Source organism: Microplitis mediator, chromosome 7 (assembly GCF_029852145.1).
Source record: "Microplitis mediator isolate UGA2020A chromosome 7, iyMicMedi2.1, whole genome shotgun sequence".
Classification (NCBI taxonomy): Eukaryota; Metazoa; Arthropoda; class Insecta; order Hymenoptera; family Braconidae; genus Microplitis; species Microplitis mediator.
The window spans coordinates 623,928-645,076 of NC_079975.1; the positions used below are offsets into that span (position 1 = coordinate 623,928).

Consider the following 21,149-nt stretch of genomic DNA (forward strand, 5'->3'; position numbering starts at 1 on the left):
TCATTCGATTTCTTCGACTCGCTCACTCTTTATCTAAAACTCTTTGAGCGTGTGTGTTGCGCAAATTCCGCGCCATCTCCCGTGCGGGATACTCACTTTATCGGGTTTCACACAGGGTCATGAAAAATATCATTATTTCGTTTGTCTAATTGACGTTTCTATTCAATATTTATTATACATATTATTTATTGCGATAACAATAATTAATTATTAATAAATAGTTAACCGTTAATAATAATAAATAATGAAAATAATTATTGTAATTATTAAAATCTTTTGAATAACTAAATATTCATATTATTCAGCTGGAATGATGCGCAGCTCCTTACATACATATTTTATTCAACGATTGATGTTTCTCCGTGATCAATTAAATAATTACCTCATCTGGATACTGAATCATATCACGATGTACATCTATTAAACAGTTTATTTAAATAACCTGTTTCCGGGTGACAAATTTACAATAATTAATTTTACAATTAAAAAAAAAAAAAAAAAAAAGTCATTTGATATTTTTATTCCCATTCTCGCTATCAGGGATATCCAAAAATTTGCTAAAAAAATTTATTTTTTTTCAAAATAGTTCCGAGTTATAATTTATTACTCCTTAGTAATTTGAGACCAAATATTAAAAAAAAATTTTTTTTGGTGACGGTTTCAAATTTTTTGAATAAATAAATTTTCCAAGTAATATATAATTGATAAGTAAAAGAAATAATTGTATTCAAAGAGAATTAACAATAATAATGATATATACCGGAAAAGTATATAGGAATGATTTTGCTTAAGCAGTACAGAGAATGATCGGATCGAACTACGTCGCCTCTGACCCGATGGCAAACGACTGTACCGGTAAGAAGCGACGTCTGATTTATAGTCGATCGGTCTGCGGTGTAGCTGCACGGGCGCGCATAAGGCATAAGGCATAAGGCAAGCATCTTCTTCCGCTCTGGCGTCAATGTTCCACTGGCTAGAGATGGGGAAAGCTCGTTTTCCCCCTCGACTTGGAGTGCACAGACATTAGCTTAAGCTCCTAAGAAAAATGTCTCTGCTGCTAACAAACACACACTCACACATATCCAAGGATCTTTTATGCGTTTGCGTATTTTATTTATATACAAAAACATATTATATATACATATAAAACATGTTTATATGCGTATCTATAAAATGTCCATTGAATTCTTTCGAGTCTTTCTCTTTTGATGCGGCAGCTCAGTGGCTGGTAGCCAGTAAGCCAGAGCTCTGTCGTGGCCGGAGTCTCTCCAATATTTTCACCGAATGCTAAGCGATCTTATATCTATCGAGCTCATCCTATTTCAATCCTCATCTCATTCCCGGTCCAAAGATACATAAATTCTTTTTGCTATCAGCCCGTGGACTTGTACTCGCGACGATCCGCGTTGGAACGGTGGTACGGTGACTTTCTGTTGACGGTTTACTTCTGAAGAAGAACAACAGTAACAACATCAGAAACGTTTACATTAATGTATGAGCAGGGCAATCGTAAAACTCGATGTGTACAGAGTAGTCTCGATTGGATTTCCTCAACTGACGACGTTATGGACAAAAAATATATATGACCAATAAAAAAATTATACATTCTGACATTACTTGTCAGATTGCAACTGACGCCGTATTATTTTTCCTTTTCATTTAAAATCTTGTGATATATAAATGGATCCGAGAATTTTATTTTTCATCCCGATCTATGCGATCTCTTTATACAGATATCGATACATAGATCGAGATATGTACAGATGTATATAGCAGATAGATATTGTTGTTGATTATGCGGGATTGCTTGTTGCTCGCTCCGTAGGTTCTTTGTGTCAATTGCGTGATGCCTTCTGTCAATTCAGTTCTGGTATTTACTTTATGTGTTTATGGGTGGGTAAGTGTGTGTACATGTGTGTTTCTGTGTGAGGAGTTTGTGTAATGGCAAAGAGTGTGGTTGGGAAAAAAGAACGGATGCCATCGCACGCGCGAGAAGGCCATGGGTCGAGAGCTGGATCGGTAAATTAGATCTACGACAGATAGGGTGGCTTATAGAAAGGTTAAATCACGCCTTTCTCCATATATCTTATTATATATTCATTCACTTTTCATTTTTAAGTGCAATTTAAATTTATACATTTTTTTTAAACAAAAAAAAATAATTTTACATGAAATTTAATTTTAAATTTGATACTTCGGGATTAACACGAATATTTAGGGGAAGGGGGGGCAAAACGGGATACTTAACGAAAAATTTAGTTTTTAGGGACATAAATATCGTAAATTGGCTTCATTTTGATTCTATTTGAAATAAATATAACGAATTTTAGACTGCCATCAGAAAAAAAATTTTTATTTTCTGCGGGCAAAATGGGATACCCAAAAAAAAAGTAAATTTTTTTTTTTTTTTTTTCACGTGAATAAAATTGATGTAATAATGTCTTTCTAAATTGATGTAAGTAATAAAATTTACTCTCAACATATTTTTAAAGAAGTTTTTCCTTGTTATTTCTTTTCAAAATTTGAAATTGACGCCAATATTATACTTTTTGCAAAAAATATAGAAATGTTTTTTTTTAGCTTTTAATAGTGTAAAATGATACTAGATGTCAATTTTGACCATTTTCGAAAGTTTTTCGAGAAAAAAAAATTTTGACCAAATTTTGAGGGTATCCCATTTTGCCGGCCTATCCTGTTTTGCCCCCCTTCCCCTATATAGACCTCTTTTACAATAAATTTAATACTCTGTGAAAAAGATGTCAGTGACTCTGTACGTCAAGTCAATAGTTTTGAAGGAATTTCGATTTAAAGTGGGACACAAGATCAAAATATCATTTAAATAATCGACAGAACAATATACTTAAACATAATAAATAATATTTGCAAATCATTGTTTGTCCAAAGCCATTAAAAATAAATAAAACGAATATTCAGAATGATTTATTATCATACTAATGGTATAAATCATCATAATAATGTCACAACACAAACAAATACATGTGCGTTAGTATTAATTTAAATGCGTCTGACTCACGCGGAATTAATCTACTTTATTCTCTCACGAGTGCCGTCGACGCGGCCGTTACTACTTAGAAAGTGCTACGTTCCCTACACTGCACCACCAAACACACATACACACACACACATATATATGCGCACAAACAAACAGCCAACATAATACAACCGATGAATCCGGATCACGCGTTCCAATGAAATTTCCACGAGCATTTTCACCTCCACCTCCACCTCTACCTTCTCATACTCTCATAGATCTTTTGCTATATATACTCACCTATTACGACGACATGACAAGACACAGTAGATACAGAGTATAGTAAGACGAGGACTCGTGACTAATTACGCGGACAATGTGTAACACGCGCGGGCGTCCTTTCGCGGCCTCGCAGTGCTCGTAACTGAAACACTCAGTCGCACAAGTGAAATCAACATCCACACATCTACACATCCACACATTGGCACACACACTTGCACACTTACACACACCAGAAGACGAGCGAACAAACGAATAAATGTCTCGTCTACTAAAGCTGCTATATTTGAATGCTAAAATCCTACGATCACTCGTTAGCAAGGAATTTGCCCTCGGGATCATCCTCGCCGTTTCAAATAGCTTCACGATTCCCCGTGATACACATCGGAATCTCGTGAATGCGTCTTCTCTGTATACTATTTTCCAATAGATCCTCTGGATAAACCGCTAAATTCAAAAAAAAATTTTGTTATTTAATATATCAATTTTATAAATATCATTTATTGTTATTTCGTTATTAATAGGGTGTGATGAAACATTTTGCTGTGAGTTATTGCCGGTACTTTTTAAATAAAATACAAATTTACATTCTTTCTACTCATCTGCCTCCTATCGTATCGATCGGTTACCTGGATTACCATTAAAACACCGATAGTTATCTCCAGTAATGACACATTGCACATGCACACATCTTTAAATAATATTTTTATTACGTAAATACTGTAACGCACTCTCCCGTCCTTGGGTCAATCAAACGAAGGTTTAGATGTAAACTTAAACCCTATCTATAATTATTTATTATTTATTATTTATAAATTATAAAAATGATATAAATTAATTTTATTTATATCGCGATAATAAAAAATAAAATGTTATTTTATTGCCTAATTATTGAGTATGTCCAGTAATTATTTAATTGCATGATATTAATGAATTTTTATTTAATTATTTAAGTGGGTAATTTATTTAATTATTAATATTTAATTACTTTGGTTCAGAAATAATATTTTTAAATTTATTACAAAAGATAAGTCGAGTGAGTATCCCAAGGCCTACTGGTGTGCTCTAAAAAAAAATAAATAAATATCATGACAAAAATAATATTTTTAGCGGATGATAATAATAATCAGGTTAATTAATGCGGAAAAAAATAAAACCGAAGATTTAATTTTAGAGCAAAGTGTCACGTGGACAATAATAATTTAAAAATCAGGTTTGAGAGTACGGTCTGTGTTAAACGTATTTATATTTGCGAATAGCCGAGTGGAATGTCGGATTAAACTCCTAATTGCCGAGTATTACCGGCAGTTACAGATATATACTCTGGGGCATTACATGCGTGCAAGAGAATTGAGTGTGAGAGATGCTATGGTACGTAACGTCCGTGAGAGACCGAGCAGTAGGTTATAATGTGCATAAGAGAACTGAGGATCTGAGGATCTGAGGAGTGTGTGACTCTGTAAACTCTTCTTATTATGCACTCTTCTTCTTCGTCTACTTCTCTCCCTTCTCTCCCTTCTTTACTCTTTGCTCTATCACGTATGCGCATAAATGTATTAGTAACTTGGAACCAACTATACGTTGGGTTCGCAAGCGCTAATGCGTCGAGATCCATACGCACATACTCAAAGACATTTTCTATCAGACTGTAATAGAGATCAGAGAGCAAGAGCGACCTCTTCAAATCACGTTCTCAATTTTTATGGAATTAATTTTTTTTTATTTTTTGGCTGATAAATCTGCTGTTGGTGTCACTCTACCCGAGTCGAAATTTGGAGCCCATTTAGAGCCTTTTAAAGTCGGACCTATTTCGGACTTGGAGGCTCTAAATAGAGTCTGTTTCTATGTTAAATTAGGTCCGATTTTGGTCCCTGAGGTGCTACAAATTTCCGTTTTCGGCACTTGCGGGCTCAATCTAGGACCTGATGAAAATTAAAATTAGGTCCGATTTAGGGCCTGTAAGACCTGGTTTATTGTAATAATAATCATCATAAATTATTCAATTATAATGAATCGAAATTTATTACGGGACTAATATTGTCGGACTTGAAGGCTCAAAATCGGACCTCTCAGTGAATTTTAGGACCTCCGGGTTCAAAGTCGGAGCTACAGGACTACAGGGCTCTAAATCGGATCTATTTAGGGCTAGAGGGACCTATATAGGCTCTAAATTTCGACTCGGGTAGATACTTTTGGTTGTGAAAAACATTCCATTGGATATTTTTTTTTAGTCTTATCTACATTTGCGGGCTAGTAAAAAAAAAAAATGGATAGCTGCTGGAGTATAAAATTAATTAATAAAATAAAATGAGGGATTTGAAGATTAAAAATATATTTTGTTAGTTTAATTCTAAAATAACAGAGATGGGGGATTAAAAATTTTTTTAACAAATGTGAAGATGAGTAGTCGAGATTAAAAAGAAATAGAAATAAAATTTTTTATGGGCAACTAAGTGGAGCTGGACGGCGCAATTAGTTGAAATGTTTATGAATTTCGGAGTGTGGGATTAAAATAAATAAAATGACAATGTTGAGAAAAATAATATTTGAAGATTAAGGAACCGAGAGTAGTAATATTGAATTGAAATATATGGCTTTTGAAAGGAGATCCGAGGCTAGAGTACAGATAGAGCTCAAAGGATCGTCTCAGTTACAATTTGTGTTCGCACTTAAAAGAAACATTACCCATGCATTGGGACCGCGTGATCTCTGGTATGGGTCTTCCTCTGGTTGGCTCCTTGCTCCTTCCTCTTCCTCTTCCCGCCCGCGACTCATTCTACACCAGAGTCCCATGAGCTGATCTCGAACGGCAACACTCGGCGTGTGTGGTCTTCTCGCGTAAGCAGCTTTAAACTTCTTCTTGCCGTCTAACCGACCGTATCTCGCCGTTTGTTACCGATTCGATTGTCGTCCAAACTCCAACTGGCTCCTCTCTTCTCTCCGCAGTTCCCTCCGTCCTGGCTCTATTCTCCATTTACCTAAACCAGCACATCAGTCCTGTAAAAAATCCGGCTTTAATTACGCCGTTAAATGGATAAGAATCAGAGTCCCGAGACCTTGTCCTCGAACTCTCCGGTGTCTCTACATGACGTTTCGTGATACACAACACATATTGTATATTGATCTCATTTTTTTGCTTCTGGTTCGATCACAAATCAGTGAGCCAAGGTCCTTTTATTTGTTCAAGTTTTTGTCTCTCATCGACGTCATTAACAGAAAATTTCCATCTTCATATTTTATTTATTTGTTTTGTTACACTTAACATAAATTACGTTGTAAAAAATTCATTAAACTCATATATATATATCGAGTAAGATTTATCAACTCATTTTGACCTCCATATAATTTTTTATATTTTTAATAAATATTTATAATCAGTGATTTTATATTAAAGTTCACAACAAAATAACTCGTGAAAAATTGATTTCATATATATTTTTATCGACGTTATATAATTTAAAAATAATTAAAATATGATAGCAGAGTGTAGGAACCGGATGAATGGTAGAATCCTCGTGGGTAGATCATTAAGGGTCACCCTTTTTCGCTGTTATGTAGAGTCTTTATAGACTGAGTATGTCTGTATAGACTTTCATTGAAGCCCATGTCGGCTGACACGGGCGTAGGCAGATAATACCCTTGTAGTTCTCCTGCTTGATACTTAGACGGTACGACCGACGACGTAACCAACAAGGTAATTCCCGTTTTTTGGAGACACGCTGTTAAGCCTCTACTCCTTTCTGCTAGCTCGCTGTCTTACATCCACTCTATACTAATACACTCTATACCCTCTATGCACACCTAACATACAACGTATGCTCCGTTGGTCCACTCGCCCACTGACTATTATCAATCGAATTACACTGCAGTATTGTTACATTGTTCTACTACCTTTTTTCGTTTCACTCCCATTTTATTATTTTAAATAATTCTATTCTCACGGTACCAGTCATTTTATTTCAATACACCATCTATATCATTTACCATTATATTTATTATCAAATTATGATAACTTTTATCTAAGTTATTTTAAAGATTATTAAATACTCTATGATCCTGAAGTTAATATGAGTGTGAATGTAGCAGACGTCAGACAAATTTAAATGATCCTGAAGTTAGCAGACATTTAAAAATTTTTGAATTTTCGTATTTCAACAAATCAATTGCGAAAAAATAAAATAAAAATATGCACATGTAGAAAATTTTAAAAACTACAGGTGCAGTTTTTTCAAATATTTTTTTTTTTATGTTTTATCGTCTAAAAAATATCCAAAAATTATTAGACGTCTGCTAACTTCAGTATCATCAAATTTAAAATTATTAATAAGTAGAGTAAATAATTAATTAAATTAAATTTTTAAAAAATGCTCATTTGAAAAATTTGAAAATTATTAAGTGCATTTTTGATAAATATTTTTTTTTTAATTACTTGTAATTTCAAATTTGTCTGATGTCTGCTACATTCACATTCATCAATTAATAGACAATTAACAGTTTTTTGATTTTTATTTATCAACAAACGAATTAAAAAAAAATAAACTAAAAATATGCACATGTAGAGAATTAAAAAAACTACCAGTTCAATTTTTTTGAATATTTTTTTTTTTTATAAATTATTGTACTGAAAAATGTCAAAAAATTATTAGACCTCGGCTAATATTCTCCGGTACTCATATTTGGCAAAAATTTATTTCGCTTAAAAAAAAAGACTTTTACCTTAAAATAATAAAATGATTTTAATTAATAAATAAAGGAAAAAAAAAGTTATTAATTCAAGTGTAATAAATTGGCTGATAATCCTCAGGTAGATTATCAAAAAAGATGAGATGCAAATGGACTGAATATTTTTATTTATAAATATAACTTTATACGATTTAGAGATATTTTATTTTAGATATAAAATCTACTTAGCGGAATAATTTATCTATTAATCAAAGGTTGTGTTTGTGATAGTGATAGTCTATGACCAATCTCGAAATATCTGAATAAAGCGGGCTCTAATTTCGGATTCGCTGGCTCACCGACCGGCAGCCTTATTCGTCTCTTATTCTCATTCTCGATTAAAAAATATTACAAACCCGTTATAATAAGATACATCCCGATCGTTAATTATCGTTTTAGTCGCCAATACATTACTCTCATTCTTAATTTTGTTAATCCCAATTTTAATATATATGTCGTTTACCATTTATTATTATTATTTGGTGTTAACCCACTTGAAATCATTAATATGGAGATTTTTGAATATTTATATACAATTTAAAGAAAAAATTAAATAAATACATACTAAATATGATTTTCAGTCTTAATTTTATTTCGATACGTTTAATAAACTAAATCAATAAATTAAAAATCTGTTATTTATATGTATATATATTGATATATTTATTTGGTAAAAAAAAACGTTTAAAACCGAGTGTTCACACGAGAGTGCGAATATGAGGAACTAAAAAATAAAAATTACCAAATAGAATGAGATAAATAAAAGTTAAAAAAGCAAAATGTGGGTTTCTCGAAATGGACGTGGGCTCTCACCATTTAATCGCGTCCGGGGATCGCGGGATTGTAAATCGCACGATCAACTTGAGGTCGTTAAGGTTCTTTCTCTAATCGTAAAACTAACGTTCTTAGTTTCGTTCAGAATAACACACTCATATATATTTATATGTGTAGATATAGATATACATTAACGTCCAGGTTATTTGGCCGGGAATTTTTTTATGTGTTGAATTCCATTTGTATCACGATAAATTGCCCAGTTCTATGTGTACAACTTAAATTACTATTTTATTTACGAAATTATTGGTTATTTATTTACGACGATGTTGCAATTACTTACTTTTATCTATTCTAGACAACCCGGTGTCTATTTAATACATTTTTTATTGTTATCCAAAAATCTTTATTACTTTTGCCAATTTTATTTTATAGATATCCAAAAATCCTGTTTACAGAATTCGCTATTTTATAACTAAACTTTTGATCGCTAAAGTTCATTAATTATTCAAACTACATGTTTTTAAAAGCAATAAAAAATAAATAATCCATTTTTATTTAATATTTTACGCTGAAAAAAGTCATCAAGAATCCCAGGTGGTAGTTAGAGTTTCTCAATATGGCGACCATTAAATTTCTAACTTTTGAAAAAATTTAAAGTTGACTTTCATTAAGGGGAAAGCCACTGTGAGGATCGAAAAAATACGTGATTTTTGGGAATTTTTTGACTGGAATAATAAAGGAATTTGGGGATCGAATTTTTTTTGTTTTATGAAGTATACATTGAAGATAATTCTCCTAAATTTTCATTAAAAAATATCATGTTGTTACAAAGTTATAAGCATTTTTGTGCAGCAACAAAAAAATTTCCCCCACCACGGTGTCATCTCTAACTCAAAAACGGATTATCAGAAACAAAAAAACCAAACGGCGTTGTAATCTGTATGCATGTGGTTATCATTGCACGTAGGGGATTTTGAAAATTTGGATTTGAAAAAAAATGGCGACATATTAAAAATTTTTTTGTTATTTTTTCTCATTTTTTTGGATTCAAACAGCCTTAAAAAATCTTAATAATCAAAATTTTCAAAATCCCCTACGTGCAACTTTAGCTACTAAATAGACGAATACGGCAAAAAAAAAAGTTGCGAATCGGTTGATATTTATACAAATTACAGATGCCACCAGTTCAAAAATAGTTTCGAGAAAAATGCGTTCAAAGTTTTTAGTCGATGCAACGGTCAGTTGACGTGCTGTCACAAAAATGACTATAACTTGAAAAATATTCGGAATTTTCATATAAAACTTTAGATACACATTTTTGAACATATACACTTTGATTTAATTTAAAAAAAAAAAAATTTTTTTTTTTAAATTTCACAGTGGCTATTCCCCTTAAAATGATAAAATAATTATTTTAGCGGAAATGAGTGACGGAAATCGGTCGGTAAAAAAAATCGGAAAAAAGGTTTCTCACATTTAACGCGCGAAAAATAGTAAATGAACGTAAGTAAAAATAAAATGTAATGACATTAAAAGATATCTTTTCCGAGAATGATCTCGAGCGATTCGTCTTGGCATTCTCCATGGACGTAAGGGCAAACCGAGGCAACAAGTAAGCCAACACACAGCCTTTGCCAATTATCCGAACCTACGGCGCGTGTAATGCGCGTTAACTTGGGCAGCTCTCTCGCTCAGTGAGCCGGCTCTATAAAGCCATCCCGCGCAATACATAATCTCACTTGTCTCGCTCGGTATCGTAAGCTCTGAGATATCCTTTACTTACTTTGCAGTACACCAATGGCACAAGTGCACTGGGGCTTATTAGCGAAGCTCCCCGCGTCCTCGTCGGCGAATCTGTGACACCGACCGGCACAAAGCCGTGATGCCCTGGTCTCTCTCTCTTTCTCTCTTTCTCTCTTTCTGGAGCTCAGACGATCATAAAAACGGCTAAACAAACTATCTTACACACATTATCTACACTCACGCAAAACTAGAATAAACTATCAAGGGTAAATGCTCCGCAACATGTTGATTTTAAAAGAGAAAAGGATCTATATAAGATACCGCTACTAGTTTTTACTGAGCACCAACGGCCTCAATATAACACGATCCTTTTAACATTTTTCCTGATATAAATAAAAAATATAAGAAACCTGACACGTAATTCCACGCTGGTGAATTAATATAGATTTATTTATGATAAATGTCGAAAATATTTTATTCATGCCCCTAAAAAAGTTATTTCATTAGAGGAGCTCTTTAAGTTGTTTAATAATTATAATTACGGTCAACACTCTGTAGAGCCGCGCGCATTTAATCCATGACAAAATATTTATTTCCTGCGATTTTTAACTCTTGTTGTTTCAGATATACTCGGATCGAGCTGGATCACCGGAGAGACGCTCGGGTATTGAGGACGCTAATGTTATTTTTATTAAGAAATTAGTGCTGGTGATGGAGCAGAGGACGATTTGGTGCTCCGTCACTGTCACTGCTATTAAATTAAACATTGGTGAGTAATAGTGGTAGTAATAGTTGGTAGCGATGAGTAGTTTTCATAGTAATGACTTTAGATTTACTGAGTTATAATAAAAATAATAATAATATAAGTAACTTGAGGAGAGGAGAAGAGAAGAGAAGAGAAGGAATGAGAAGTGCAATGAAATGATGATTACAAAGGTGACCCACATTAATAACATTTTCTTCCGCACAAAGTGCTTGGATTCAATAATATGTATATATAATCGAATTGAATAAAATTGAATAGAATGAGATTAAAGGTAGATATATATATATATATATATATAAATTGTGACAAATGTAAGTGGGACAGTAATGGATAGAGAATAGAGTAATAAAAAAAAAGGTAATTGAACAATCATGTGATTACGGTGAATAAAGTAAAGCGCGGAGTAAAGTGCAGATCGTGTTGATTGGTAGATGTAGGATCGCGGATCGAAGGCCACGCTGAGCCTTCACCCGATCATTTTCCTCGATTTATATAAATCCCTGGATGTATATCTATGCATTTGAATGTACTCAGTGTGTATATCCTCCCCCGTTTATTTACCAACTTTATATATGTATACAATATATACATGTACATATACATACCGAGTGCTAAGCGGCTGATTTACTGTCTCGTGATCGGCAAGATTGCGCCCCGACCTCGACATCGATACCCTTTTGACTCGCCAGCAGAGCCGACGATCAGATTCGTATCAAAAACCATCTTTTCTCTCTCTACTGCTCCCTCAATCAGCAAATGCATTAGCGTTCGCTGATTATTATTAGACGGTGTTTATTTTTTCGGCTGTGCTCGATTAGCCGACGAAAGGCTCGAAATAAATATTTGGCTCGGATCAGGGTCGGGGGCAAAGTGGCCAGTGGGAAAAAATTGTTAATTAAAAAAAAAGGATTTGGTCGTGAAATAAATAAAATAAAAAACGGTGATATCTAAAAATGGAATTATCTAATTTTATAGTGAATTTTCTCGAAGCAATTTAAATGGACGTAAATGTGTTGGTTGGCAAGTAATATATGTAGACTAATAATGATGATAATAATAATAAGAACAATCAGTATACATGGGTTGTTAGTATCTCGACACATGCTCGGTGGTCCCAATCACGGGAAGCAAATTACCTCGACGCTTATGGATGGACAATGCGTGTTGCGAGGGCATTACAGGTATCTATTATATTATGAACGCGGACTTAATCGACATTGCGAGAGTTGTGTAGCAGGCAGAGAGAGGATGAGATGAGTGGATCAGAGCTCGGTGTGTATCGCGGGTAACAGTGTATGCAGGTGAGAAGAGTGCCCGAGAAGAGTGCCTTGCCTTTTTATATTCACTTTTATAGCTCTTTGTTTTATTTATTCAAGTTGTTTTGTTTTGTTCTGTCTCTGATGGTGATGCTGGAGCTGGAGCTGGAGCTGGTCTTGGTCTTGGTCTTATTCTAGCCTATCGCAACGGTTTATGTCCCAGGCGCGGCGAGGTGTCAAAAGCGTTTTAGTTATCTCACGGGTACGTAGATAGCGGCACTTCTTCTCGGTCGTATTATAGTGGATGGGTGTCCATAGAAATCCCTGACTGGACTCCACACGGCGGGTTTATTCTCGCAATAATACTTTACTTTAGGGATTCGAAAATCCTTTTCATGTTTATTTTATTTCTGCCTCATTTAATGTAGATTACTTTTATATGCCTGGATATATACTATATATATATTTTATACAGATAAAGTGTTTCATCAGGCTCATAATGGAATGAGAAGATTTTAAATTAAATTCACGTCTGTTAGTATCACCAGCAGTTAATTAATTACGCTAAGTATTTTTAACCATAAATATGGACACAATTTCGAGTAAAAGTTTTTTATAAAAAACTATTCTGGAATTTGAATGCCAGCGTGAAAAAAAAATAACGAAGCAGGATGGATGGCAAAAGAAAAAGGAAAAAAAAACACGCATTTACAGCTCGAGCTCGTCATCCGGGAACACAGTAGAATAGAAAAGAGTATGAGAGAGGTGTCGTAACTCTTGGAGGCAGATGGCTATCCTATCTGGCTGAGCATGGGAGCTTGGGAGCGCGAGAGGAGCGCGACCGGCACTCGTATCCTATGCTGGTCTAGTCGTAAGAATATAAGCGCAAGTACAAGAGAGTCTTTTTAGTCGAGGCAAGGCTGGGGACGGGAATAAAAGAGTATTATAATAATAATAACAATAATAACAATAATAATAATAATAAGAGTAAGTAAGAAGAGATGAGAAGAGAGGATGGTGGCGAAGAAGAAGAGGTTAGATCGATTTTTCATAGCCCTCGAGAAAATCGCTCTACGTCGGCTAACAAGCGCCAGATGCAAATCGCATGAGGGCATTCTCGCGCGTCCTCTCTTTTATTCTCCGACTCCTCTCTCTTTTTCTATCTTTCTATTCTCTGGCTGGCATACAGTCTGGGTTTTAATCCTGTACTCGTGCCAGTCAAACACTTGAGCAGATTCTCTCTGTTGTACTCTTTTACTCCTTTTACTCCTTTACTACTCTCCGTGTGTCTACTCGTCATTATTATTGTTATTATTGGTATTATTATTACTATTACTTCTACTACTATTGCTATCACTATGCCTCTATGTCTGTATATCTGCTCGAGCAACAGATTGGACGAGAGGAAATTGGATACACTTCTGATGAATATTATACACTTATACCCTTATACATTTTATATAAATGTGTGCAAGTATTAAATAAAAATATAATGAATAAAAACCGGTGAATTTGATTCGACGCCCACTTGGACTCTTGTTGTTGTTATTATTCTTATAAACTGCATTTAATTCGTTTGCTGGCTGTGCAGCCTACGTTTGTAAATCACCGTAAGCAATTTTATTCTAATAGATGCGAAACACCTGGATATATCATGTATGAGTGACAACGGGTTTATGGTAACAATGAAAATTGACATATGTAGATTGCGATATATTATTTCTATTATTTTTTTTTTTTAAACTTTTTTTGCTAACGAGTTCAACGCCCGCGGGCGTAATTACACATCTGCATTACTTTAAATTTCATTTACATACACATAAATATTTACATTTTTTATTATTATCCATTCATATCAATATTTATTGATGCTAATTGTGGAGTGAAATAATTTATCGGAAATTATTTAAAGCATTTACATTTTTTTATCGCGGCGATAATTAAAATTGTCTTCTTCCACGGGGTGAAAAAATGTAAAAAAATGTTCGGACTTTACACCATTAAAGCTAACGTCTCATTCCCCATAAAATCGTTTGTCACGAGAGAGCAGCGAGCTAGAGATGGTACAAAATAAAGAAGATACCAGGATCAGGGCGATAAGAATCTAACCGTGATGGTGTATATCGCGGTTGAGTCCGAGCAGGTGAAATAAAAAAACCAAAAATATCTAGCATTCGAACCACTTGATAAATGTGTATGTAGATCAAGGAATTCTATAGAGAAACAGCGCAGGGATTCCCCGGTTCGCGTACACACATATATATCCCCCGAGGACGACTCTCATATCTGCCGGGTGTACCTTATGGTACCTCGTGAACATGGAGGTCTTTTATACCTGCTGCGAGCCACTCGTAGCGACATTAAATTCGCTGTCCCCGCGAATACACATCTACACATACACGACTAGCTCCATACAAGACAATAAAGTATCTCGTTGAGACATTCCCTTGCTCGAGATATCAGCCATCCAGATTATTCGATGACATACAGCTCGGGGTTTTTAAAAATTAAAGAATGCGACGCATCCGCACGAGCATCTTTTCGGGACTCGAAGTCATTAACTTTCGCTGACTTATCATCACCATGATCTTTCTCAACTAGTTGATTTATATTTTTTATCATGTGCTATTATTTAGTCTATCAAAATGTTAACCCTCTGGCAAATAACAAAATACTCGTCGTAGTTTCCTGATTTCTCTATGCTCCTTAAATGAGCGAAAAAAAAATCCATCTGGCAGCTGAAAAATAAATGGGGCGAGAAAATTTTTAAATTCATCACAGGAGGAAATAAAAAATTAGAATTTTTTTTCTACTCCACTCTGACCCTAGTAGAAATAATCGAGTTTTCACTCGATATAAACCAGTAACTGGCCAGTGATATCGAGTAAAAACTCGAAATCGCGCCACCTACAACTAAGTCATAAACATTGGTCACACCGACACTGTACCTTTACTAGTGTGTGTGTCTGTTTATTTTTTTCTGTTAACCTGTACGCGTCGTTGTTTTAAAAAATATTAAAAAACAGGGTGAATTAATTAAAATTTGTGCATGTTAACGTGGAAATATTTCACAAAATATATTTTAATTTTCTTCAATTAAAAATAATTACTTTATTGTCAGATTTATTGTTGTTATTCTATTAATCTAATGATGTTATTTATTTCATAATATAAATAAATATAAATTAAACGTTTATGTCATATCGTTTATTTAACATTATTTTTATTTTATTTGACAATTTTTTATAACCCTTGATAACCTCAATATTCAAAATTGATAGTTTCACTGAAGCCGCCATGTTTTGCTCGATCTCTAGTAAAACTGGCCAGTTACTGGCTAAAAACTCGATATCATTTCTACTAGGGGAAGAAACATAAGTTCTCATTGTCTTTATCATTTGCTCTAACTCGATCCTTGAAGAAGAAAAAAGTGGAATAAATATCTAATAACACTAAATAAAAAGGGATTGACTTGAGATTATAACTCTTTTGTGAAGGCTCGTCTTACAAAGCTGAGGAAATGATGTCTGGGGTCAAGGTGATGAGCAGGTGGCGGATATGTTTGTCTGAGGGCAGAGAGTAGACAGAGCTGGAGATTGTAAGTAGAAGCAGGCGATGAGAGCGTCGAGATCACGTCCACTTTTTCTTCTCCTTCTTCATCGCCACCACCATCATCATCATCATCATCTCTCTTATCCTCAGAGTCTCACTAGCCTGGGCATCCGACCCCAGTGCCTTCACATGCTGCTAGATGCAGCATAGCTTATTTACCAACCACGACGACAACGTCGGCCAGCGAGCCCGAGAACTCACTCTATATAATTTGGAACGTCCACGTGACCCTGGATAAAGATCATCCCCGGGTCATCGCCACATTTGTAATCTTCCGAGTGCCGGCGCGACCTGTTCACGCTCTTTCTTCTCCCGTTATCGCGCTCAGCTTATAACCAAACTGATATATCGATACCGATACCGATACCAATCGTGTTTATATCTTCTTGCTCTCAATGTAGACTGCACCAGACAGATCTATATATAGATATAGATACAAGGATGATGAGTTTGTTAAAACGTGTAAGATAGTTAAAAATATATAAAAAGGGAGATAAATCGGTACTGAGTAAAGATGAGGACAGGTCGATCTCTATTGGCCTGTGTCGTGAATCTCAGGGTCTTATCCGGCGCATCGATAGTTATCGATCTCGGCCATCGATCGGCACGAGTCTCTACACGCTTCCGGGCCCCCTCTCTCTCATTTAATATTGACGAGAAGACGATCAAGACGACACCGTCATTATATAAACTATCTATTCATAAATAAAACTAACGTTTTAACCAGGAGAAAATAACCATCTTAAACTATAAAATATTGTTTTTAAATTTTTTAAAAGGTTACCAAGGTTTAAGTCCTTCCATTAAACTCTCGATACTTTTATTCTATTCATTAAATCCAATAAATTTACTTTTACGTTTATTACTGAGATTTATCGTCCCGATAACGAATTTTAATGACCCAAATTTTTATTTCCCAAAGGGACTTTTTTTAGAGTTTCTAAAATTACCAAAAAAATATATTTTTGTTTTATTAATTAATTAATAAAACTCAGTGATAGTTTAAAAAGGTTTTTATGAGAATAAGTCAGGTCGTAATGTCCAATTAGGCGTGCGGCGATCTATGACTCGAGTAAAATATGAGGATAGTTGATGTGAATAACCATGCGTTTGAAATCTTAACGAGATCAAATATTGTCGATGAGAGGTTTTATGAATTCAATAATATATAAGGATATAATAATATATAAAATGATGGTATGATGTTATGTCGGTGTAGTGAGTTTAGTATCGTGGTCTCGTAATTCGTTTAGATAAGCATAACGAGGATATTTTGCCATCCGCGGTGTGTTCTGTGTACCTGCAATACTTACAAAACCTATTTAAAGTGTAAGAGAAGGGTTAAGGGCTATACGCGTAACATACGGCCCTCGCCCCACTATTATATTATCGGTGGTTGTACACTCCAGTCTACATTACACATGCTGCATAACACACACATACACATATGTGTGCAACACAGCAGAGTCAGGTAATGAGAGTGCTCTGGTCATATCACACCACGCGGACCAAGAGAATAGAAGAGAGCGAGCAAGACAGAAGATGACCGTGTATGCATCTGACTATCAACTATCCTCCCGCCTCCTGCTCTTTTACGGGCAATATATATATATATATATATATATATTAAATAGCATGTAGACTCGTGATCGTGCCGTGTGAAAACAAGTGCCGATCGCTCCAATTACCTCCCGAGCCCGGTGTATCCCTATGGTATGTGGCCTCTGAAACATCACGACCCTGACTTAATATTCAACTATTCAAAGAAGAAATAATTATTTAAGACAATTTAAATTTTATTTATTTTTTTTTTGTTAATTATAATGCAGAAATATATAAAGTTGCTAACCAGTAGGGGAGAGGGGGGCAGAGTGGGCCCCTTAAGGAAAATAATTATAATATCATTCATTTTTTTACGCATTTACTTCTTTTTAGACCCTTGATACTTATTTTCACTTCATTGTGTTGCGTCCATTAAAATTGAAAAATCGAAAATTAGAGGCAAAGTGGGTCCTCCAAAAAATTTCAGATTTGATATTTTTTAGTCTTTACACGTGTGATAATTGCAAATAACTATAAAACAATTGTAATTTAATAATATAAAAAAATCATTTTAATAGTCTGCTGCGATATAACTTTAAAACGTAATTTTATTATCTTTGACTTTCTTCATAAATTATATTTAATGAACAGTTTTGGTGGTCTATTTTAACCTTCATTACATAACAAATTTCGATAAGCTTATTATCCGTCCGAATTTATTGACATATAGAAAATTTTAAGGGGCCCACTTTGCCCCCATATTTTTTGAAAATTTTAAGGGGCTTACTTTGCCCCCAGGGGCCCACTCTGCCCCCTCCTCCCTTAATTATTTAATTAATTACTTTTGGAAATAGAAAAAAAAAATTAAAATTAACTTGAAGTGTTGAGGTGACCGTCTTCCCTCTTACTTTCTACGTTGGCTTATTTTTATCAGATCAGTGAAAAAAAAAAAATGATGAATAAACTGAGTAAAAATAAAAGGATTTCGTAATTGAATAGCTTTATTTAAATGCCGGATCGCAGTTAAATAAATTAAATAGAAGCAATACAGAACTCTTAATACATCAGTAAATATATCAGGGACTCGGAGATCTTCTCTGCGATACGCCCTCTGTCGTCGATCTCGTCAAGTGGATCAGGAGAAAACTCTAAATAAAAATGGGCAGAGCATCGCTCATGGTCTCTTGCTGGTCTTTTATCTCATCATTTGAGCGAGGCGCTCTGGGCCATTGCAATTGACAAACGATCTTAAAATCCGCGGCTCTCATCCTTCACTCGGCTCCACTCGGTTACCACACAGTTGCTTGCTCGTGAGTCTGTTGGACCATCGAGATCACCAATAGAGCGGTTTCCTTCATACAACCACTACTATTGCTCATCTACATACCCAACAACTCGTATGTAAAGATAAAAGAGCGGTACGTCACGACGAGTTAAGACACTGCTGTCGTCGTAAAGATGAGCTCTGTACCTCTAGAATAAGTAGCTTGGCTACGTTGGCTTCCTCAACTAACCGTTTTTTACATTTTTTATTTACTTTTTATCATATCCACTTGTCTACTTTCTTTCCTCAACAGCGAGTCCATTCGGTGGTTTACTGTCTCATGTAGACTCAATCCTCAATCCTCGATCCTCGGATGCTCAATAGACTTTAGCATTCAATACCATCAAGACCATGACCAAGAAACTTTAGACGTACTACTGCTCGCTACTAAACCACCGAGCTACCATCATACCGTCTTTATAATACACGAACTAAAGAGTAACTCGTGACCCAGGAGCTCAACAGTTGAGTTGGCCTCTCACGAGTTACAAGTAGACCGATCATCCATCCGATTCAAACGATCCATGACCATGAAACTACTCTTCAGTTCTTCTCAACGACCTCCGCATTAAATTATTCTACTGGTTCACTTCAACACAATAATCAACCCATTGAAAAGACTTGACCACCACAAAATCTAACCTCCAAAAATTTTCAGTTATTATTAAGATTAATAAAAAAAATTAAATAGATATATCTGTTCATAAAACTCGATCATTTTGAGCTTTCAAAAAATTACCGCATTGCTCAAATTTTTTTGTACTTCAAATCTGAGATCAATTCAGCTCCAGAAATTTTGAAGAGATAAAAAATTTATCAAATAGTCCCTGAGATACTTTTGAGATTTCGTCAGCCAAAAATTAAAAATATTTATTTCCTAACTTACAATTTGAACTCTTTCTCATTAAGATTCTTATTAAAAGGAACCAACACTCAGGAAATAATAAAAATAGTCACCTCGTATCGCTACATCACGAATAAGTGGAACAAAACCCAAATGTAAGACAATAAATAACCTCGAAAGTACAATTTGCCGCTATCAAGCTTTTTGGAGCCACAGTTATTGATGTAACACAACATAGCTACGCATCACCTAATGGATTGTAATCAGTATCACATTGACGACGTTTTTAAAAAAAATAAAAAAAAAACCCGATAAAAAAAAATAAATATAAAATAAAATGTAAAAGGTGTACTGTCACTATAATTAATGACCTGATATCGAGAAGATGGGGAGCATCTTAAATTCCTTTTGCTTAAATTTATATATACTCATTTTAGTGTCCAGCTCGGAGGTCGTCACGAGGTCGATTGCGCAACCTCCAGATACTATTGAGTACACACTCACACACACACAAAGTACCCGAGGACCTAGCTTGATGTCCAAACCCATACGAATAATTTCTAACGCGTTTAATCTCGACTCCGATCGCACCGGACGATATTAACTTGCTCTCATCTCTACTTCGAGTCCTTCTTCTTCTTATTCTTCTTTATCCTTCTTTACTTCTTCTACTTCTACTTCTTTTCGAGATATATTTATGAGCTGGCGGGCTCCACACACGACACGATCAACGATTTATACAACACACAGCACACAACATCATACAAACCCTAACGGTTTGCTTTGGCTACACATATATGGTTTTAAAATGATGACACACACAGTTTGCTCTCTGGCAATCAGAGCGAAATTTTTTTATTATTCCCAGTTAGAAACCTACACGTGTTACGTACATATTTTTTTTTTTTTGACATACTTTTTCGATTATTCAAATTACCTTTTAGTGGGTCAATTTATTAATTCAAATCCCGGAATCAATCATAGACTCGACTTTTATCAAAAAAACTTGTAAGCTTTTATTTTTTAGCAACAAATTGATTTTGTTAAACTTTGAACCCGGAGTAGAGTCATACGTGATACACATACACGGCCACGGGGTACAATATCATGTAGAATTCTTGTAGATTAATCCACGTAAGAATAAGAAGGAAAAGGAAGAGACGAAGATACGAACGCGTGCGTGTTCCAAGTACGATGTACTGACGATCGCATCTCTCATGGAATTTCTCTCCGAGAAGATTCTTCAGACTCTTTTTTTCACTTATCCACGTCTTTGTATCCATACTTTTATA

At 34.7% G+C, this 21,149-nt stretch overlaps 1 protein-coding gene across 2 annotated transcripts in view; it reads right to left on the minus strand.

Annotated features, from left to right (window-relative positions):
- The window catches only part of LOC130670714 (myrosinase 1-like), an 89,527-nt gene that overhangs the window by 32,348 nt on the left and 36,030 nt on the right, over nt 1-21,149 (minus strand). The window contains exon 1 of one of the 2 annotated variants that reach the window (XM_057474146.1): nt 3,293-3,435. The exons of the other annotated variant lie outside the window; for it this stretch is intronic. The gene's annotated coding sequence lies outside the window, so the exon portion shown is untranslated. Of the gene's footprint in view, nt 1-3,292; nt 3,436-21,149 lie in introns of those variants that run through there. 2 annotated transcript variants of the gene reach the window in all.